Raw genomic sequence first — 24,318 nt, forward strand, 5'->3', positions numbered from 1 at the left:
ACATAATAAATATTGTGTGTAATGCCATTAAAAAGGAGAGTAGGGAACAGAGAAAAACACCACCCCGGCACTCAGATCCCACTACTGTTAGGGGGGTCTTTTGCCTCCGTATGTTGCTCAGACTTTTAGTCTGTCTGTATGACACCGGGTTATATCTAACTGTGATTTGGATGGTATATACCCCAGCCACAAGGACTCCTGCATCTCTGGCGGAGCGGCCACTTGCTGTCCTTTTCATGTCATTTGTTGCTGAGGGCAATGTATCTGATTGATGAATCTTTGACTACAGTATATGCACTTTACTTGTGTTTAGTGATCTGAGTGCCGGGGTGGTGTTTTTCTCTGTTCCCTACTCTCCTTTTTTAATGGCATTACACACAATATTTATTATGTAATCATAAAGTATTTTTTCATAAATTGGTTGTTTATGAGCTCCAGTTTTTTGCTTCATATTTAGTGAGCTCTTCCAAGTCACATGTGTATTGGGTAGTCCCCATATGTAGCCGCAATACTTTATTGGTCATTGTTTCGGCAGGGACATCCATGGTCGAATTTGTTTTTTACTGGTCACATACTTAGGAGAACGTCTTGAGCACATACCTTTTAATGGGTGTTCCTCTACTTGTTGGCTTTTAGTCCCTAGCGGAAATGAACGCCAGGCAGATCAAACACATCAGCCACTGTCATCTGTGAAACAATGGTGATACCTGTGTTAGCATTCACCAGACTGAACTAAGGAGGAAAGTTAAGTACAGGACAAAGACGCCCATTAGATGCATTCACTTAATGAGGCCCTGTCCCCTCTCCTGACGTCTCCTATGTCATAACAATTCTGGAGCATCTTTCCACATAAAGGCGGCAAAGTTCCGCCAAAGACTCCCCCATACATATACGGCTCGGGAAAACGTGTATGTGTATTCTATGGGAGAGGGGAGAAAGCCGCTGCCAGACACCACCAGTGACAGCTTATCTCCCGGGAGAACAGAGGATTCGGGGAGAAATACTCACCTCGCCCGACATCATCTGTTGGGAAAGAGTCAGAGGCTCCCCACACACATTAGACTGTCAGCCGAAACCGCCATTCTCGGAGGGTCCAGCCTACAATACACTAGTCTGTATGGGGACTTTACTTTTTATCTTGTGCCAATCTTTTATTAGGGTGGAGTCACATACAGATTTTTGTACCGTTTTTTTTGAGCCAAAGCCAGAAGTGGATCCAGCAGGAAGGAGTATAAGTCCTTCCTTTATATTTCTGACTCCCTTTCATCCATATCTGAATTTGACTCATAAACTGCATCAAAATCTGCCACAAAAAAGCCATTCGGGGCACCGCCTTTACTCCTGGTAGTTTATGAAAGAACTGCCGGCAGTCTGCAATGAGGGTCCAGCTGGGTGTTACCAGTTAGGTGTGTCCCTGCATAGTCTGCCGCTGACAGAACTGACTGGATAGTGTCAGACTAAAAGAATGGCACAACAAAAGGATCGATACTCCAAAATAGTTATTGCTAGAATGATGGAGAATACAAGTAGATGCTACAACAGACATGTCAGGAGAGCTGACAAGTCCTCTTTATACTTAAAGGGAACCTGTCAGTGGCAAAAACCACCTCAAACTACAAGCAGTACCTTAAAGTAGCCAGCAGTGTGTTTCTAATGATTATTTTCTCCATGCAGTCTGATGCCTGCAGCCTATCAGAGGCTGGTGCAGGGGGTCCGATGACGCCATTGCGCCACCTGAGCCGTACAGCGCGGGACACAGGCCGGAAGAGGCCTGCATTGCTGCCAGCCTGATGGAGGTAAGTATAAGTGTTTCTTTTTTTTATATGGTACTACTTACTGGCACATGATTGGGGGGCATCTATTGGTTTACTTGTTACTGGCACATACTTGGGGGGCATATATGAGGGTACTTGTTACTGGCACATTATTAGGGGTATCTATGGGGGTACTTGTTACTGGCACATTATTGGGGGTATTATGGGTCTGTGAGCTGAAACTGAAGATCATCACCAGATAAGTAATTCACTGGTACTCAGTATGGTTTATCTTAATATAGTAGCTACACTAATTTTGTGTTCACTCTCATAGACTAGTGCTGGCTTGTCTGTGCTCCAGTTTTATTTTGTTTATGATTTTGTTCGGTCTCTGTCTGTGCATTTGTGCCGTATCTGTGACACACATGTTATGACAATAGATTCTTTGATATTGTGTCCCCTGACGAACCTTCTGGATGAGAAGGGGAAACGCGTCGGGACGAGTAGCGTAACATCAGGTTTTGATCGGGGACTGTATATCTATACTGCTCCCGATAATTATTTATCCGGCATGTATCATACCTAGTGTATATTGAGACCCAGGTTAATTTTCTTTGGTAGATTTCATATTGGGTACTTTACCTTTAGCAAGGGCGTTATAAGGACAGGTAGTTAAGGCACGCGGACAGAGTGCTCCTACCATCCAGGTGCATCTCTGGGCAGAGGATATTTTGAGGGATATCTAGGGACAGATACTAGGAACCCATACATGATGCCCCATTCCTCTATCCAGCAGCATTTACTACACTGCGTGCAGAATTATTAGGCAAATGAGTATTTTGACCACATCATCCTCTTTATGCATGTTGTCTTACTCCAAGCTGTATAGGCTCGAAAGCCTACTACCAATTAAGCATATTAGGTGATGTGCCTCTCTGTAATGAGAAGGGGTGTGGTCTAATGACATCAACACCCTATATTAGGTGTGCATAATTATTAGGCAACTTCCTTTCCAAAATGGGTCAAAAGAAGGACTTGACAGGCTCAGAAAAGTCAAAAATAGTGAGATATCTTGCAGAGGGATGCAGCACTCTTAAAATTGCAAAGCTTCTGAAGCGTGATCATCGAACAATCAAGCGTTTCATTCAAAATAGTCAACAGGGTCGCAAGAAGCGTGTGGAAAAACCAAGGCGCAAAATAACTGCCCATGAACTGAGAAAAGTCAAGCGTGCAGCTGCCAAGATGCCACTTGCCACCAGTTTGGCCATATTTCAGAGCTGCAACATCACTGGAGTGCCCAAAAGCACAAGGTGTGCAATACTCAGAGACATGGCCAAGGTAAGAAAGACGACCACCACTGAACAAGACACACAAGCTGAAACGTCAAGACTGGGCCAAGAAATATGTCAAGACTGATTTTTCTAAGGTTTTGTGGACTGATGAAATGAGAGTGAGTCTTGATGGGCCAGATGGATGGGCCCGTGGCTGGATTGGTAAAGGGCAGAGAGCTCCAGTCCGACTCAGACGCCAGCAAGGTGGAGGTGGAGTACTGGTTTGGGCTGGTATCATCAAAGATGAGCTTGTGGGGCCTTTTCGGGTTGAGGATGGATTCAAGCTCAACTCCCAGTCCTAATGCCAGTTTCTGGAAGACACCTTCTTCAAGCAGTGGTACAGGAAGAAGTCTGCATCCTTCAAGAAAAACATGATTTTCATGCAGGACAATGCTCCATCACACGCATCCAAGTACTCCACAGCGTGGCTGGCAAGAAAGGGTATAAAAGAAGAAAATCTAATGACATGGCCTCCTTGTTCACCTGATCTGAACCCCATTGTAAACCTGTGGTCCATCATCAAATGTGAGATTTACAAGGAGGGAAAACAGTACACCTCTCTGAACAGTGTCTGGGAGGCTGTGGTTGCTGCTGCACGCAATGTTGATGGTGAACAGATCAAAACACTGACAGAATCCATGGATGGCAGGCTTTTGAGTGTCCTTGCAAAGAAAGGTGGCTATATTGGTCACTGATTTGTTTTTGTTTTGTTTTTGAATGTCAGAAATGTATATTTGTGAATGTTGAGATGTTATATTGGTTTCACTGGTAAAAATAAATAATTGAAATGGGTATATATTTGTTTTTTGTTAAGTTGCCTAATAATTATGCACAGTAATAGTCACCTGCACACACAGATATCCCCCTAAAATAGCTAAAACTAAAAACTATTTCCAAAAATATTCAGCTTTGATATTAATGAGTTTTTTGGGTTCATTGAGAACATGGTTGTTGTTCAATAATAAAATTAATCCTCAAAAATACAACTTGCCTAATAATTCTGCACTCCCTGTATATACCTGGTCCAGAACAGCTCTACTCTGTGTTTGTCCATGTGTTTATTGGTCCCCTGTAAGGGATCTGTGTTTAATGATCTGTAATAAAAGTTACGTTTTAGGTAGTTGTTTTCAGTGATAGTGATTTGATTCTACAACTACCGTATTAATATTTCTTCCTTGACGAAAAGAACTTGTTACTGGCACATGATTGGGGGGCATCTATGGGGGCACTTGTTACTGGCACATGATTGGGGGGCATCTATGGGGTATTTGTTACTGGCACATGATTGGGGGGCATCTATGGGGGCACTTGTTACTGGCACATGATTGGGGGGCATCTATGGGGTATTTGTTACTGGCACATGATTGGGGGGCATCTATGGGGCACTTGTTACTGGCACATGATTGGGGGGCATCTATGGGGTATTTGTTACTGGCACATGATTGGGGGGCATCTATGGGGCACTTCTTACTAGCACATTATTGGTGGCACTTTTTACTGGCACATTATTGGGTGGCACTATGGGGGCATCTATGGGGGCACTTCTTACTGGCACATTATTGGGGGCATCTACTAAGGCCACAAAGAAGGGATATTTTATATGGGGGAAGAAGGGAGAGGAACACTATGGGGGCTTCTACTCAGGCCACAAAGAAGGGATATTTTATATGGGGGGGCTCTGTATAGGGGTATTTTATACTGGGGCACATTATTGTGGGTATTATGGGGAAGGGGAGAGAGGAGTACTATGGGCTCATTTATAGGGGCTCCAAGAAGGGGTATTTTATACTTGCAAATTATGGGGGACACTGAGGGCATCTACTAGGGCACAATATATGGGGCATTTTATACTGGTAGATGTGATAGATGGACTTTGTTTCTCTATGTGTATGTGGTGTGAACATTCTGTAGTACACATTTTTGTGTAGTACACATTTTTGTCCACAAGATGGCCGCAAACCAGATGTTTGAGCCATGTGTGCATTCTTTTGTTTAAGGTAAATAGGGGAGGGGGGAAATGGGGATTACATTACAGTTTTCAAATATACCTATGAACTCAGTTGAAGTTGCTGAAACCACTCCTATCAGGTTAAGGAGCCAATAGTCTCTTCTTAAGGAACACGCCTTTTGTGATGTCATGTCTGCTATATATATATATATATATATATATATATATATGTGTGAAAGTATTTTTAAATAAACAATGGTCTTGCTCAAGGGGATGAGGAAGTGCTTTCCCATGAAACCACCTAGTGTGTCTGGTCTCATTATGAAAGCTGTATGGCATGCACATACTTATACTTCTAATTGATTTGGAGCCACACAAAGAAGGAAATCGTATGAATTGCGATGACATACATTATGGGGGCACCAGGAAGAAGGGGGGAGAGGAGCACTATGGGAGAATATACTGGGGGCACTATAAAGGGGTATTTTATATTGGCACATTATGAGGGCACTATGGGGACATTAGCTCAACTGGGGGCATTAAAAGGGGGTATTTTAAGGAGAATTATTACTACTGGGGGTCTATGGGGAACATGATTACTAGTATGGGCACTATGAGAGCATTATTACTTCTGGGGCACAGTGGGGACATGTTGGGGGCACTGTAGGAGCACTATTACTACCATGTGTGCTCTAGCAGAGAATTATTCCTATTGGTGGAACTTTTTGGAACACTATTACTATGGGGGCACCTTGGCATAGTATCAGCTTACCACAATTATTTTTGGGGGACGTTATGTTTACACTATTAGTGTCAGGAGCACTATTTGCTGGGGCAGTTATTTTAGGGCACTGTTTGCCAATAATTATTGAAGGGCACTATCTGCATGGTACTACTATTATCAGGGGATTTATCTGTTTCTGCAGTATAGTACTGGGGAGCACAGTGGCACAGTATTGGGGGTGGTAGGATGAATTGTCCAGAAGATGGGAGGATGATGGAAAAGTAGTAAACTAAGATTTTGTTTATCAAACTGCAGAGACGAGAAATGGCTGAAAAATGGTGGTCTGGTCTGAAGGTCTGAAAGGAGAAGATGAGGAAAGAGAACATCAACATCAAAGAGACGTCACTGGATGTAAGAGGTATGTGGGGCTGTATTAGCCTGTATGTAGGGGTTAGTAGTACAGTACTATCTGCACATTGTAAAAAAAAAAAAAAGTAATCTGCAAAATACTATATATTTGTGCTTTTTTAAATTTTTAAAATAATGATACAGCCATTTTACTTTTGTGCTGTTTCATTTTTTTCTCCATATATTAAGGGACATTATAGTCACCAGAACCACAACAGCTAAACGTAGTAGTTCTGGTGTCTATAGCATGTCTCTGCAAGCTTTTTAATGTAAACACTGCCTTTTCAGAATAAAAGCCAGTATTTACATTACTGCCAAGGAATACCTCTAGTGGCTACTCATCATTATTAAAGTTTACTACTCTACGAGGTGTGTGGATTTTTGTGTGTGTGTGTTGTGGTGGAGGGCGTGATTGCATGCTAAGGTGTGGGAAGGCAGGATCCAGGGGGCCCAAGTAAATTCTTGCCCAGGATCCAATCAATATTAAAGACAGCCGTGGCCGGACCTGTTGTATGACAGACATGGGTAGCACACAGCGGACCCCATAAGTCAATGGAGTCTGTTGTGAGCTACCCATGTACGTCATGCCACAGATCCAGCGCTGCATTATGTCATCTGTTGTTGTCAATCTTTGTAACAGAAAATAATGCAGCATGCAGCAGTATTTTCATAGCAGATGTGGACAGAGCCTAAGGCTTATTGCACACGAGCGCTCCATGGCCGTATTGCGGACCACATCACGGATGCGGACCCATACACTTCAATGGGTCCGCAAATCCGGAGATGCAGAATGGTGCGGAACGGAACCCTATGGAAGCACTACAGAGTGCTTCCGTGGGGTTTCGGCTAGGGATCGACCGATACCGATACCGATAATTTGTGAACTTTCAGGCCGATAGCCGATAATTTATACCGATATTCTGGGAATTTTCATTTTTGAGAAAAAAAAAAAATTTCCTACACAAATCTGCTGAAAATTAATATGTTTATTGTTAATGTGTATTTTTTTTATTATTTTTTTTTAAATCTTTTTTTTTTTACTAACTTTTAGCCCCCTTAGGGACTAAAACCCTTGTCCTATTCCCCCTGATAGATCTCCATCAGGGTGAATAGGAGCTCACACTGTCCCTGCTGCTCTGTGCATAGTGCACACAGCAGCATGGAGCTTACCATCGCAGCCAGGGCTTCAATAGCGTCCTGGCTGCCATGGTAACCGATCGGAGCCCCAGGCTTACACTGCTGGGGCTCCGATCCGAGGAGCAGGGGAGAGGGGATCCTGTGGCCACTGCCACCAGCGAGTAAAACTGGGAGGGGGGGGGGGGGGGCTTGGGTGGGGGGGGCGCACCAATGTTTTTACTATTGGGATGGGGGTGGGGGGCGCACTGCGCCACCAATGAAGATAAGTCTCTCATTCATATACAGGAGGCGGGAGCTGGCTGCAGAATCACATAGCCGGCTCCCGACCTCTATGAGCGGTAGCTGCGATCCGCGGCACCTGAGGGGTTAACTACCGCGGACCGCAGCTACAGTTCATAGAGGTCGGGAGCCGGCTATGTGATTCTTCTGCAGCCAGCTCCCGCCTCCTGTATATGAATGAATGAAAGGCTTATCTTCATTGGCGGCGCAGCGGCCACAGCCCCTCCCCTCCTCTTATGTTCTCTCCTCTCATTGGCGGCAGCGGCAGCAGCAGCACAGGGGGAAGGAGACACTGCTTCCTTCTCCCCTGTGCTGCGGAGGGAACACAGAGAACGCTGAGAGCAGCGCGTTCTGTGTTCCCCATACGTTATCGGAATATCGGCAAAATAGATGCCGATAACGTTCAAAATCCTCAATATCGGCCGATAATATTGGCCAAACCGATAATCGGTCGATCCCTAGTTTCGGCCTGTACTTCTGTTCCAAAAAAAGATAGAACATGTCCTATCTTTTTGCGGAACGGCCAGATCACGGACCCATTAAAGTGAATGGGTCCGCGATCTGCTGCAGCTGCCTCACGGTGGCTGTTCGTGCATTGCGGCCCGCAGCACAGCTACGGGGCGCACACTTTCGTGTGCAAGAGGCCTAAGGGATATGCCCATGAGTGTGATTGCCAAAAAGAGCAGGACATTTATGCGTTCTATCACTTTTAGGGGGGTGTCCTCCTGGGGCTCTGATGTTCTCAATCTACTGCCATATGATATAAGGTCTCATTCACACTTGCATATTTTTGTCAGTATTTTCTGTACTTTGTTCTTTTTTTATTAAACTAGAGATTTTCAGTACTTTTAGGAGCAAGGTAAGAAAAGTAACAGAAGTGTAGAATTCAGCAGATATCTCACTCGAATGTAGCCAAATGGTACCCACTGAGCATAATGGGTTCCTTTTGAGAGTCTGGTTTAAAAAAATATAAATAAAATCACTGTTAAAAGGGGCGGGCACTGTGGAAGTCATTGTTAAAGGGGCGGGCACTGTGGAAGTCACTATTAAAGGGGTGGTCACTGTTAAAGGTCATTGTTAAAGGGGCAGGTACTTTAGAGTTCACTGTTATGGGGGAAACTGTCTATATCTTTTTACGACACACGGAAACATAAAATGAAATAGATGAAATATACCTGTGCGAAGCCGGGTCCTTCTGCTAGTACATCTATAATTATGCACTAAAGCTAGATTCACCACTACTGTGGAGGCTCCATTCTGGTAAAATGGACAAAAAAGCAGGGCATGCTACGCTATTTTATCCTTTTCTTTTTGTCTGGTAAAATGACAGAAACTGCAAGAAACCCCAAGTATGGTCAGTGGGGTCCACTCGGTGCCAGGTCCGTCATACGACAGCTCTAATAATTCCCTTATTTTCGTAGTTCTGCTCCTCTGACTGAGAAGAAAAATGGGCTTAACATACAAAGGTGTAAAATTAGTCTTAGGGCACGACCACACAGCATGGTCTTGGCACCGTCATGCTGAAAGTATAATTATGTGTCTATGGTGCTTTTTTTTTTGTCCTCCATCATTTATGGACTGTTAGAACTGTTGTGAATTTTTTGTGGTTCTATAGCATTCTGATTAACTTCAAATAGAGATACATTTGGTGAAATAAGTTAAACATATACTGCGAGCAGCCAATCAACTGTATAGCCAATGAGGTCAGCAGCCACAACTGGGTGCGCTTGTCTTACTCACGGTCAACCGCATGTACAAGTAAACTCACCACAACATGGAAAATGCCAGGTCTGTCTATTTCTCTATTGACTTCTATTAGGAAATAAGATGCTGCAGTTCCTAACCGCATCGTGCAGTCATATTCTAAGATAAAACCGGAAAACCCTTTTAACCACCTAACTGTTTTCCCCGAGTCCAGCTCCAGCAGTGGGAAAAGTAGCTAACTGTTCTGCACCAGCTGGGATTGGGCAGAAAATGGAGGGTGGAGGGCTGCTTTAGCTGCTGCTATATTCTGAATGGTAGCAGTTAGAAACATGAAATTGGTCTTGTTTGAAAGCTGACATTCCAGGCAAATGACAGCTAAAGTCCAAACAACAGAGAAGAAATCACTGTTAGAAATCGAGTCGGGAATAATTGTGGGTAAAACCTGCTTTTACTTTCACTTTTAGCTGCATTCACAGCATCCCACAGCTTGGAATGTCAGCTTTCAAACAATACAAGGCCCACATCTCTAGCTGGTACCAAACCAGAGATATGAGCAGCTAAAGCAGCCCCTCCTCCCTGTCAGTGTGGAGGAGAATGAGGGAGAAGCTGCAGAGCTGACAGACTGCAGGGAGAGAAAAAAATAAATAAAAATTATATATATATATATATATATATATATATATATATATATATATATATATATATAAAAACACTATCATCATTGACACAAAATAATGTAAAAATTGCTGTTTTTCAAACTTTCCCCCTACAAATAAAATAATAAGTTATTTAATACACAATATATACCCCAAAATGGTTCCTAAAAAACCTACAACTAATCCCGCAAAATAAAAAATTAAAATTTTGAAGAAAAAATAAAAAAAAAAGTTATGACTGCTAAAACACAAAGGGGGGAAATATTATTGGTTTTTAAGGCTAAAATAAAATTTAAAATGCAATAGTGTCCCCTGATTTGTGCGCCAACAAGATTTACTGCAGACATACATTAAAAATCTACAATTTAAAAAAAGTGACATTTTTGGGAGGGTTTTTCCAATTTTAACGTGACTGTTAAGGCTGTTTCACACGAGTGGATGCCGTGCGTGTCATCCACTGCGTGAATGACAGCCAAGACCCGTTCCGGACAGCAGAGACATGGAGCATGATTGATAATGATCTGTGCCTCTCTGTGATCTTTTTACTACAAAATCACAGTGAGATAAAGTTGTCACCGTAATTTTGTAGCAAAAAGATCACAGAGAGGCACAGAGCATTATCAATCATGTTAATGCTCCATGTCTCTGCTGTCCAGTGCGGGGCTTGGCTGTCATTCACACAGCGGATGACATGGACGGCATATGCTCATGTGAAACAGCTCTTAGGAGGTTAAAGGGAGCCTGTCACATGATTTTCACCAATATAACCAACAGCACTGCCCCACAGAAGATTGCAAACATATTCCAAACATACCTATTTGTACCTTGTGTCTTTAGTCCAAGGGTAGAAAATGTGCTTTTATTCTGCTTAATAACGGCTCCTAAGGCTACTTTCACACTAGCGTTTTGCTAGATCCGACCGGGTCCAGCAAAAATGCTTCCGTTACTGATAATACAACCATCTGCATCTGTTATGAACGGATCCGGTTGTATTATCTTTACCATAGCCAAGACGGATCCGTCATGAACTACATTAAAAGTCAATGGAGGACGGATAGAGATTGGAAATTAGCAAATGTTGTGCCCATTCACAAGAAAGGTAGTAGGGAGGAATCAGGCAACTATAGGCCAGTAAGCCGGACATCAATAGTGGGGAAATTAATGGAAACAATACTTAAGGAGAGGATTGTGGAACATCTAAAATCCCATGTATTGAAAGATGAAAAAAAGCATGGGTTTACTTCAGGGAGATCATGTCAAACTAATCTTATTGATTTTTTTGATTGAGTGACTAAAATAATAGATGGCAGAGGTGCAGAAGACATCGCTTATCTAGACTTTAGCAAGGCTTTTGATACAGTCCCACATAGAAGGCTTATGAATAAATTGCAGTCTTTGTGCTTGGACTCCCATATTGTTGAATGGATTAGGCCTCATGCACACGACCATTCCGTTTTTTGCGGTCCGCAACCCGCAGATCCGCAAAATACTGAAGCCGCCCCTGTGCCTTCCGCAATTTGCAGAATGGGCGGCCGTCAATATAAATGCCTATTCTTGTCTGCAAAGTGCGGACAAGAATAGGACATATTATATTTTTTTAGCGGGGCCGCGGAATGCAGTCACTTACTTTTGTATTTTTTCATATTTTCATCCAATTTTTATGTTTTATCTGAATATATTTTTACAATCGATACGGACTCATTTGAACTTGACCTAATTAGGTACTCACCTAATATTAGTACCACTCACAAACCTCGCAACCTTCCTATCCGGTACAAACACCTAGTGTCCGGAGGTCTCACCACCACCACCCTTCTTTCACTCCACGTCATTCCCCTTCCATGAGACACCCTATCCTATACCAGATTTTAACCAATTTTAGCTATTTAAAATAAAACCATACCATTTTAATAATTAATTATCCCAAATACGAGTGTGCCTGCTACCTTCTGTATCATTTCCATTATTTCCATTATTCCTTTGACTAGGTGAGTCAAACCAGCAGATCAGCACCTCTACCATTCAATTGAACAGTTGAGCCGTCTTATATATTTATTATAACTAAAATGTAATGTTGATAAGTGCAAGATAATGCACCTGGGGCGTAAAAACCCAAGAGCAGAATATAAAATCAGTGATACAGTCCTAACCTCAGTATCTGAGGAAAGGGATTTAGGGGTCATTATTTCAGAAGACTTAAAAGGTAGGCGGACAATGCCATAGAGCAGCAGGAAATGCTAGCAGAATGCTTGGGTGTATAGGGAGAGGCATTACCAGTAGAAAGAGGGAGGTGCTCATGCCGCTCTACAGAGCACTAGTGAGACCTCATTTGGAGTATTATGCGCAGTACTGGAGAGTAGACCATATCTCCAGAAGGATATTGATACTTTGGAGAGAGTTCAGAGAAGAGCTACTAAACTGGTACATGGATTGCAGGATAAAACTTACCAGGAAAGGTTAAAGGACCTTAATATGTATAGCTTGGAAGAAAGACGAGACAGAGGGGATATGATAGAAACTTTTAAATACATAAAGGGAATTAACAAGGTAAAAGACGAGAGAATATTTAAAAGAAGAAAAACTGCTACAAGAGGACATAGTTTTAAATTAGAGGGGCAAAGGTTTAAAAGTAATATTAGGAAGTATTACTTTACTGAGAGAGTAGTGGATGCATGGAATAGCCTTCCTGCAGAAGTGGTAGCTGCAAATACAGTGAAGGAGTTTAAGCATGCATGGGATAGGCATAAGGCCATCCTTCATATAAGATAGGGCCAGGGGCTATTCATAGTATTGGGCAGACTAGATGGGCCAAATGGTTCTTATCTGCCAACACATTCTGTTTCTATGGATCCGTCTTCTATTGTGTCAGAGAAAACGGATCCGCCCCATTGACTTGCATTGTGGGTCGTGCTCCGCAACCCAGGATGGAAAGCAAACCGCAGCATGCTGCGGTTAGCTCTTCAGTAGGAGAACGGAACGGAATGCATTTAGGAGCATTCCGTTCTGTTCAGTTCAGTCCAGTCTTGTCCCCATTGACAGTGAATGGGGACAAAACGGAAGCATTTTTTCCCGGTATTGAGACCCTATGAGGGATCTCAATACCGGAAAATATTAACGCTAATGTGAAAGTTAGCCTATGTGTCCAGCGTGGGCAGTCATTCCATTCCAAATGCCCAAAGCAACCCATACTGATGAGGAAGGGGTTAATTACAGCATTATATCCACTACATCAGAAGATATAGCTGTCACAAAGAGTTGGGAGTGAAAGCAGTTAAACCTGTATTTACTTTCGCTTTCAAGTGCCTTCACAGCCACCACCCCCTTCTTAACCACCTCAGCCCCCATAGCTTAAACACCCTTAATGACCAGGCCACTTTTTACACTTCTGCACTACACTAATTTCACCGTTTATTGCTCGGTCATGCAACTTACCACCCAAATGAATTTTACCTCCTTTTCTTCTCACTAATAGAGCTTTCATTTGGTGGTATTTCATTGCTGCTGACATTTTTACTTTTTTTGTAATTAAATCGAAATTTAACGATTTTTTTGCAAAAAAAAAATGTCATTTTTCACTTTCAGTTGTAAAATTTTGCAAAAAAAACGAGATCCATATATAAATTTTTCTCTAAATTTATTGTTCTACATGTCTTTGATAAAAAAAAAAATGTTTGGGTAAAAAAAAAAAAATGGTTTGGGTAAAAGTTATAGCGTTTACAAACTATGGTACAAAAATGTGAATTTCCGCTTTTTGAAGCAGCTCTGACTTTCTGAGCACCTATCATGTTTCCTGAGGTTCTACAATGCCCAGACAGTACAAACACCCAACAAATGACACCATTTCGGAAAGAAGACACCCTAAGGTATTCGCTGATGGGCATAGTGAGCTCATAGAACTTTTTATTTTTTGTCACAAGTTAGCGGAAAATTATGATTTTTTTTTTTTCTTACAAAGTCTCATATTCCACTAACTTGTGACAAAAAATAAAAACTTCCATGAACTCACTATGCCCATCACGAAATACCTTGGGGTGTCTTCTTTCCAAAATGGGGTCACTTGTGGGGTAGTTATACTGCCCTGGCATTTTAGGGGCCCAAATGCGTGCAAAGTAGTTTGAAATCAAAATCTGTAAAAAATGGCCGGTGAAATCCGAAAGGTGCTCTTTGGAATGTGGGCCCCTTTGCCCACCTAGGCTGCAAAAAAGTGACACACATGTGGTATTGCCGTACTCAGGAGAAGTTGGGCAATGTGTTTTGGGGTGTCATTTTACATATACCCATGCTGAAATAGCAGGTGTCACGCCTTATTCCACTCCTGCTACAGACACGACATTTTTTTCGGGGTGGCGGTCGGTTTGAGGTACCAGCAACGACACTGGGGAAATGTCGCTCGTGTAGACGGCTCACTACACTGGATACAGGAGGTTCGCGATGATCTCTTCCTGAAATTTGAGGAAGGATCCTGTTCTCCCAGCCTTACTGTAGAGAACAAAACTATTATATGCAGCCAATTGAATTAAATATACAGACACCTTCTTATACCAGCGTCTGGTGCGTCAGGACACTAAATAGGGAGCCAACATCTGGTCATTGAAGTCCACCCCTCCCATGAGCGCATTATAGTCGTGGACACAGAGGGGCTTTTCAATGACACTGGTTGCCCGTTCAATTTGGATTGTCGTGTCTGCGTGAATGGTCATGTAAACGTCATGCTTGTCTCTCCATTTCACCGCGAGCAGTTCTTCGTTACACAAGGCAGCCCTCTCCCCCCTTGCAAGATGGGTGGTAACGAGCCGTTGGGGGAAGCCCCGGTGACTAGGTCGCACGGTGCCACAGCAGCCAATCTGTTCTAGGAACAAATGCCTGAAGAGGGGCACACTTGTGTAAAAATTGTCCACATAAAGATGGTACCCCTTGCCAAATAAGGGTGACACCAAGTCCCAGACTGTCTTCCCACTGCTCCCCAGGTAGTCAGGGCAACCGACCGGATCCAGGGTCTGATCTTTTCCCTCATAGATCCGAAATTTGTGGGTATAGCCTGTGGCCCTTTCACAGAGCTTATACAATTTGACCCCATACCGGGCGCGCTTGCTTGGGATGTATTGTTTGAAGCCAAGGCGCCCGGTAAAATGTATAAGGGACTCGTCTACGCAGATGTTTTGCTCAGGGGTATACAAATCTGCAAATTTCTGGTTGAAGTGGTCTATGAGGGGCCGAATTTTGTGGAGCCGGTCAAAAGCTGGGTGGCATCTGGGACGGGAGGTTGTGTTGTCGCTAAAGTGCAGGAAACGCAGGATGGTCTCAAAACGTGTCCTGGACATGGCAGCAGAGAACATGGGCATGTGATGAATTGGGTTCGTGGACCAATATGACCGCAATTCATGCTTTTTGGTTAGACCCATGTTCAGGAGAAGGCCCAGAAAAATTTTAAATTTGGAAACTTGGACGGGTTTCCACCGGAAAGACTGGGCTTAAGAGCTTACCGGGTTGGCGGCTATAAATTGAGTGGCATACCGATTTGTTTCTGCCACGACTAAGTCCAAGAGCTCCGCAGTCAAGAACAGCTCAAAAAATCCCAGGGCCGAACCGATCTGAGCTGTCTCAACCCGAACACCAGACTGGGCGGTGAAAGGGGGAACTAATGGTGCGGCTGAAGTTGGGGACTGCCAATCAGGATTTGCCAGCACCTCAGGGACTCTAGGGGGTCTACAGGCCTGTCTGTGCGGTGGCTGTGACGGGGTAACTATTGCACGTGCCACCGTACCAGCTTCTACTGCCCTTCTGGTGCTCGCCACTTCACCATGTTGTACGACAGTGCTGGTACTAGGTCCAGGGAGGGTTGCGCTGCTGGTGTATGCCTCACCACGTGATCCGACAGCGCCAGCCCCACTCTGCTGCCCTTGAAGCGGATCCTGCGCAACCTGTGGTCTAGCGACACGGGGCCGGGTACGCCTGGTGCTATCAGGGAGTGGGACCTCAACCTCCTCGTCCGAACTTTGGGTCAGACTGCCACTGCTTTCTACAGGTTCATATTCTGACCCGCTAGATTCGTCAGATGAGGGTTCCCATTCCTCATCCGACTGGGTCAGAATCCTGTAGGCCTCTTCAGAAGAATACCCCCTGTTTGACATTTGGACTACTAAATTTAGGGGTATTCCCTGAGACTACCCAAGAAAAAAAGCAAGCCTGTCTTACAAATAGGAGGCTAGCGAAGTACCGGAGGCCACTGCAATTGATAAAAAATATCAAAACTGATTTTTTTTATCGCCGCAGTGCGTGTAAAATGAATGCGCAGTGATCAAAAAAAATATATTTTTTGAACTGCGGCGGGGTGGGCGTGGGTGAACGCACGTGTGGGAGACCGATCAGGCCTGATCGGGCAAACACTGCGTTTTTGGTGGAGGGCGAGCTAAGGTGACACTAATACTATTATAGATCTGACTGTGATCAGTTTTGATCACTTACAGATACTATAAAAGTACAAATGCTGATTAGCGATACGCTAATCAGCGAATCAGTCACTGCGGTGCGGTGGGCTGGGGGCTAAACGATCGCTAACTACCTAACCAAGGGGCCTAAACTATCCTAAAACTATAAGTCAATACCAGTGGGAAAAAAAAAATGTGACAGATTACACTGATCACTTTTTTCCCTTTCACTAGGTGATTGACAGGGGCGATCAAGGGGTTAATTGGGGTGATGGAGGGTGATCTGGGGCTAAGTGTGGTGTTGGTGGGTACTCACAGTGATGTGTGCTTCTCTGCTGGAACCAACCGACAAAAAAGGACCAGCAGAGGAGCACAGAAGCCATTTAACACATTATATTTATAAATATAATGTGTTAGATGGCTTCTGATTTGTTTTTTTGAAAATCATCAACCTGCGACCGACGATCATTGGCTGGCAGGTTGATGACGAACTTGTCTTTTAAATTTTGCCGGCCCGCGATGCGCACGCGCGGGCCGGCTTTGCCCGAAATCTCGTGTCTCGCGAGAGGACGCACCGGCGCGTCCACCCAGAGTAACAGGACCGCCGCAAAGATGCAATCCTGCGTACGGCGGTCCTGAGCAGGTTAAAGAGGACCTTTCACCGATCCTGACATTGTGAACTAAGTATCATGACATATACAGCGGCGCCCAGGGATCTCACTGCACTTACGATTATCCCTGGGCGCAGCTCCGTTCTCCTGCTATGCCCTCCGGTATGTCCGGGGACTTGGTTATAGTAGGCGGAGACTTAGGGGACTTGGTTATAGTAGGCGGAGTCTGCCCTTGTTCTGCTGGGCGTCTCCTTCTCCTAGGCTGTAGCGCTGGCCAATCACAGCGCAGAGCTCACAGCCTGGGAGGTTTTTTCTCCCAGGCTGTGAGCTCTGCGATGTGATTGGCCAGTGCTACAGCCTAGGAGAAGGAGACGCCCAGCAGAACAAAGGCAGACTCCGCCTACTATAACCAAGTCCCCTAAGTCTCCGCCTACTATAACCAAGTCCCCGAACATACTGAAGGACATAACGGGAGAACGGAGCTGCGCCCAGGGATAATAGTAAGTGCAGTGAGATCCCCGGGCGCCGCTGTATATGTCATGATACTTAGTTCACAATGTCAGGATCGCTGAAAGGTCCTCTTTAAGTCTGGTTTGCTTTGGGCACATGGAAGAGCAAAGCTTACCCAACCAGGCACTTGGGAGCCATTTTTTCAGCTGAATAAAAGCACTTTTAAGACACAAGGTACAGATAGGTATGTTTGGAATGTGTTTGCCATCTTGTGTGGGGCAGTGCTGTTACTTATATTGGTGAAAATGATGCGACAGACACCCTGTAACACAGGGCTTGACAAATTTCCTTGGAATCTAGGAGCCAGCTAAAAACGTTAGGAGCCAGGCGGAGCCACGTCATAAAATCTATATTGCAATATAATTTTAAGCATGTGGGATATGCGATATATTGTTTTCTATATTTGGGAAGGGGGGTGTTTAAACTTTTTATTTAATAACTATTAGCCTCCTTAAGGGCTAGAACCCTTGTCATATTCACCCTAATAGAGCTCTATTAGGGTGAATAGGACTTTACACTCTCCCTGCTGCCCTGTGCTTTGTGCACACAACAGCAGGGAGCTGACAATGGCAGCCAGCCTATCATGTGCCCCCCAGCCTCTGATCAGCCCCCCCCCCCCCCACCCCCTCTGATCAGCCTCTCCCTCTTATCAGCCCCCTCTGGTAACAAACCCACCCCCCTCCCTCCCCAGTATTAATCATTGGTGGCAGTGGCCACAGGGTCCCCCTCCTCTCTCCCCCCCCCCCCCCCATCATTGGTGGCAGTGGGCAGTTCCGATCGGAGTCCCAGCAGTGTAATGCTGGGGCTCTGATCGGTTACCATGGCAGCCAGGACGCTACTGAAGTCCTGGCTGCGATGGTATGTTAGTGAGCAGCATTATACTCACGTGCGCCGTGATCGCCAGGAGCTCCTTCTTCTCATAGGTCTGTGCGGCGCATTGCTAATGCTATAAGCATTAGCAATGAGCCGCACAGACAGAAGAAGGAGCGCCCGGCGGCCACGGCGCACGTGAGTATAATGCTGTTCACTAACATACCATGGCAGCCAGGACTTCAGTAGCGTGACTCCTGGCTGCCATGGTAACCGATCGGAGCCCCAGCATTACACTGCTGGGACTCCGATCGGAACTGCCCACTGCCACCAATGCAGACAAACATTCCCGGCACCCGACCTCTGACAGGACGCTGTGATCCACGCGATTAACCCCTCAACTGAGGGGTTAATCGCGCGGATCACAGCGTGCAGTCATAGGGGCCAGGATATGGCCGGCACATTGGTATTCAGGCATTCATTGGTGGCGCAGTGGCCACAGTCCCTCCCCCCCTCCTCCCACTCTGTTCTCATTGGTGGTCGGAGGGACTCCTCTCCTTCTCCACTGTGCCGCTCAGGAAACCATGGTGCGCGCCGAGAGCGCATCTTTGAAAACGGGCTGACAAATACCCAAGCGCCAGGACCAAATTCATGGTCGCCATGGCGACCTGGGATTTGTCGAGCCCTGCTGTAACATGTACTTGATGGATTGGGGGTGGTCTGCTAACTATCGACTGTCTTGATAACTAGAATATCAAAACCAGAAAAAGAGCTGTCCTAAGAGACGAGGCATTGTACTGACAAACACACCTCCAGAAATGATCCCGTTGGCCTTTGCTGCAATAGAAATGTTAAGTATATAGCACCAAGCAACCCAAACCCCACCACACTCTGCATCTGGAGTATTAATTGTATGAGTAGTTACTACTCCTGTTCCACGTGTCTCTTGGTATAGCTCCTGACTGCAAAAAAAGGGCCGCAGTCAAGAGATCCAAACAGCTGTCTTTACTTGGTAGACAGACAGTGTTGCAACAAAGGAGAAAGGAATTATTTATTTTCAAGACAAATTTTAGAAAAATAAAAATAAAAAAAAACACACTTTAGCTATAATTTTTTTATTTGTTTTATTTTTTTCAAAGCCACAAATTGCTAAAAAAAAAAAAAAAAAAAAAAAAATACTGATACAGGAGCATATAAATACCATACAATTACAGATCATCATCCTGAGGCTGGGATTTCAATTTCTGTTGTTGAGGACCATTTCAGGAGCAGAAAATTGAAAACAAGAAAAGCGGTGGAACCATCAAATGACTGCAAAGAACAGCGCCCAATGGACCGCGTTAGCTGTAATGGCATTGGCAGGTTTCCAATAAAAACCCGGCATTTTACTGGCACAGCACGTTGCACTGTCCTGTATCTATGACAGGCTCTATGACAGCAGAATCTAACAGCCTCTGATGCAGATGTGAACCTAGCCTTATAATAAACCCTCTGCCAATGCAGTGCTATATGTTACCTATACAGGTGCATCTCAATAAATTAGAGTATCATCGAAAAGTTAATTTATTTCAATAATTCAGTTGAAAAACTCATATTCTATAGATTCATTACACACAGAGTGATCTATTTCAAGTGTTTATTTCTCTTAATGTTGATGGTTATGGCTTATAGCTAATGAAAACCCAAAAGTCAGTATCTCAGAAAATTTTAATATTGTGAAAAAGTTCAATATTGTAGAATCATGGTGTCACACTCTAATCAGATAATCAACACAAGCCATCTGCAAAGGTTTCCTAAGCGTTTAAATGGCCCCTCAGCCTGGTTCAGTAGGCTACACAATCATGGGGAAGACTGCTGACTTAGGCTGCATTAACACGTCCGTGGAACACGGTCCGTGTGATACTGGCCTGGATGTTATAGCAACAAATGGCACCGTGCGCTCCTGCACTCTGAAGAAATCCAGGCCGGTATCACACGGACCGTGTTCCACGGACGTGTGAATGCAGCCTTATCCAGGAGACACCCTCCACCAGGAGGGCAAGTCACTTGAGGTCATTGCTAAAGAAGCTGGCTGTTCACAGAGTGCCGTATCCAAGCAGATTAATAGAAAGTGAAAAAGTGTGGTAGAAAAAGGTGCACAATCAGCAGGAATTACTGCAGCCTTGAAAGGATTGTCAAGAAAAGGCCATTCAAGAATTTATGGGAGATTGTCAAGGAGTGGACTGTGGACAAGAGCCACCACACCCAGACATTTCCAGGACATGGGCTATCGCATTCCTTGTGCCAAGCCACTCACGACCCAGAGACAATGTCAGAAGCGTCTTAACTGGACTAAGGAGAAAAAGTCCTGTTTTCAGATTAAAGTAAATTTTGCATTTCATTTGGAAATTAAGGTCCCAGAGTCTGGAGGAAGAGTGGAGAGGCACACAATTCAAGTTGCTTGAGGTCAAGTATGAAGTTTCCACAGTCAGTAATGTTTGGGGAGCCATGTCATCTGCTGGTGTTGGTCCACTGTGTTATTGTCAAGAGGAAGATGAGAGACACCAGACCCTTCAATGCAGACAAGCTGAAGGCCATAATTAAAAGCAACCTGGGCTTCCATAACACCTCAGCAGTGCCACAGGCTGATCGTTGCCACGCCGCATTGATGCAGTAATTCATGCAAAAGAAGCCCCGACCAAGTATTGAGTACATATACTGTACATACTTTTCAGTAGGCCAACATTTCTGTATTAAAATCATTTTTTGAATTGGCCTTAAATAATATTCTAATTTTCTGAGATACTGAATTTTGGGTTTTCATTAGCTGTATGCAGTGTCGGCGTTAGGGGAGGGGGGGGGCAAACTGGGCAATTGCCCAGGGCCCCCATTGTCTAAGGGGCCCCGTGCTTCAGTGATGCTGTTCAGCTGAACGTCCGAGGAAGCAGGTATTTCTGTGGTGCTGTTATAGTGGAACCCATTAGTACTTATGTATTGTTATAATTTCCAGTATCACTGAGTCTTCTCTTCCATTCCAATGTGTTGTATAATTTAGGTCCTGGTTGTCTTGCTCTCCTGTCCGCTGGCACCCTGTCATCTAGGATGTTTGGAGTTAAAGGGATTGTCTCTTTTCATCAATTTAACATGTGGAGAATGTTAATACAAGGCACTTACTAATGTATTGTGATTACCCATATTGCTTTCTTTGCTGGCTGGATTCATTTTTCGCGCATGTTTGGTACCCAAACCCGAACTTCTTCACAGAAGTTCGGGCTTGGGATCGGTGTTCTGTAGATTGTATTATTTCCCCTTATAACATAGTTATAAGGGAAAATAATAGCATTCTGAATACAGAATACAGTGAATGGGGTTGCGTGAAAATCGCAAGCATCCGCAAGCAAGTGCGGATGTGGTGCGATTTTCACGCACAGTTGCTAGGAGACGATCGGGATGGAGACCCGATCATTATTATTTTCCCTTATAACATGGTTATAAGGGAGAATAATAGCATTCTGAATACAGAATGCAAAGTAAAATAGGGCTGGAGGGGTTAAAAAAATAAAATAAAAATAATTTAACTCACCTTAGTCCATTTGATTGCGGCCCGGCATCTACTTCTGCCTCTTTTGTTGAATAGGACCTGTGGTGAGCATTAAATACAGTTACAGGACCTTTGATGACGTCACTCCGGTCATCACATGATCCATCACCATGGTAAAAGATCATGTGACGTACCATGTGATGACCGGAGTGACGTCATCAAAGGTCCTGTAACTGTATTTAATGCTCACCACAGGTCCTATTCAACAAAGGAGACAGAAGGAGATGCCGAGCTACGCGATCAAGTGGATTAAGGGGAGTTAAATTATTAGTATTTTTTAACCCCTCCAGCCCTATTTTACTTTGCATTCTGTATTCAGAATGCTATTATTTTCCCTTATAACCATGTTATAAGGGAAAATAATAATGATCGGGTCTCCATCCCGATCGTCTACTAGCAACTGTGCTTGAAAATCGCACCGCATCCGCACTTGTTTGCGGATGCTTGCGATTTTCACGCAACCCCATTCACTTCTATGGGGCCTGCGTTGCGTGAAAAACGCAGAATATAGAGCATGCTGCGATTTTCACGCAACGCATAAGTGATGCGTGAAAATCACCGCTCATCTGAACAGCCCCATAGAAATGAATGGGTCAGTATTTAGTGAGAGTGCAATGCGTTCACCTCACGCATCGCATCCGCGCGGAATACTCGCCCGTGTGAAAGGGCCCTTAGGCCTCTTTTACACGACCGTTTTTTTTCCGTTTACGGGCTGTTTTTTTTTCCGTTCCGTATACCGAATGGTTCTATCCATTTCAATGGTTCCACAAAAAAAAAAAATGGAATGTGTTCCTTATGCATTCCGTTTCTGTATTTCCGTTCCGTTAGAAGATAGAACATGCCCTATTGCCTGCAAATCACGTTCCGTGGCTCCATTCCAGTCAATGGGTCTGCAAAAAAAACTGAACACATACGGAAATGCATCCGTATCCGTTCCGTTTTTGTGGAACCATCTATTGAAAATTTTATGCCCATCCCAATTTTTTCTATGTAATTACTGTATACTGTATATGCCATATGGAAAAACAGAATGGAAAAATTGAACTGAAACACAACGGAAACAAAAAAACGGAAAAACGGATCCGGAAAAAACTGCCTGCAAAACACAGAAAAAGCCATATAGTCGTGTGAAAGAGGCCTTAAAGGGGTTGTCTCACTTCATTAAGTAGCATTTATTATGTAGAAAAAGTTAATACAAGGCACTTACTAATGTATCGTTATTATACATATTGTTTCCTTTGCTGGTTGGATTCATTTTTCCAAAACATTATTCACTGCTCGTTTCCATGGTTATGACCACCCTTCAATCCAGCAGTGGTGGTCCTATAGATGTCTGCACTGTGGTGACAGAGTGGTGCTGGGAGCAGGGCGGGTACAGCTACAGGCACTGCCTGCCATGTATCTACCAGTGCAGGTGTCACCCCGTAGCGCTGTCTGCTAGAGATCAATGGATTCCCAGGAGGACAGCTCTGCCTCAGTAGTGAAACCAGTGCTGTTCCTGTCACACCGAGCGTCCAGGCCTCTCTTTAACTACTTTCCCCAGGTCTACATTTCTTTCCGGGGTCGTACATTCCGCTTCCAGGAAACCATAGAGTAGCGACACTGGATAGAACATCCTCTACCAGTCCTCCCGGCTCCAGCCTGTGTTGTAGAGCAGTGGGCTGCGGCTTTCCAGACAGACTGACTAATCCATATTTGTGGATGCAAATAGGGGGAACATGGTGTCATGAACCCACTATTTACATGCGCAAGTATTACAGTTATTTGTATTACTCACCTGGATTCAGAGGGGGGGTGGTACTGGCAGAAGACACCACTGGAGAAACTTAATTGGAGGAGACAGTGACGGATGATTACGTGAAGATACCTAAAAAAGAAGAGAAAAGACAGTTACTGGGCACTCAAGTAAGTGGCAGTGAAGAAACCTGGAGGAAGAAACGTAACCTGCACTTAAAAGAAAGTGGAAGATTTGCTAAAACAATTAATTAAAAAGGCAGAAACTTACAGAGGGGAACAGTCAGTGGCTCCGCAGATGTCTTCAGGATGATCGATCCAGTGCTGAGCCTGCTCTTCAATCAACTAATCTGGTCTGCGCACCAGGCTTAGGCAGGAGCACAGAGCCGGACACAGAGGATGACGTCATCACTGTGTCTCAGCACAGCGATGCACCGCTCTCTCCCCTGCCATGAAAAGAGCAGGAGCAACTTGTCTCCTCTGGATTCAGCAAAACGCAGGAGACAAAAATGATCCTGCATCAGCCAGCACGAGGAATTCAACGGCCCCCAGCTTCAACTGCCAGGAAAGCACGTGCTTCCAGCCGTGACAGGACCGCAATCAGTCCACAGGAGGGGGAGATTATATACACTCAGGCTCGGACTGGCCCCTGAGCAAGGTGGGCCCCTAGTCTCCCACCCCCTGCACAAGTGGCACATAACACA

General features: G+C 44.5%; 1 protein-coding gene across 2 annotated transcripts in view; it reads right to left on the reverse strand.

Annotated features, from left to right (window-relative positions):
• ZDBF2 (zinc finger DBF-type containing 2) overlaps positions 1-23,967 on the reverse strand; it is a 73,111-nt gene extending 49,144 nt beyond the window's left edge. Inside the window, exons 1-4 of one of the 2 annotated variants that reach the window (XM_040440983.1) lie at positions 23,886-23,967; positions 23,658-23,747; positions 11,133-11,138; positions 601-694 (exon numbers count right to left, since the gene is read on the reverse strand). The gene's annotated coding sequence lies outside the window, so the exon portion shown is untranslated. The remainder of the gene's footprint in view (positions 1-600; positions 695-11,132; positions 11,139-23,657; positions 23,748-23,885) is intronic. The other variant, XM_040440984.1, reaches the window with a different exon arrangement.
• Between the last annotated feature and the right edge of the window lie 351 nt (positions 23,968-24,318).

The sequence above is a fragment of the Bufo bufo genome, chromosome 7, assembly GCF_905171765.1.
Source record: "Bufo bufo chromosome 7, aBufBuf1.1, whole genome shotgun sequence".
In the NCBI taxonomy this organism is placed as follows: domain Eukaryota; kingdom Metazoa; phylum Chordata; class Amphibia; order Anura; family Bufonidae; genus Bufo; species Bufo bufo.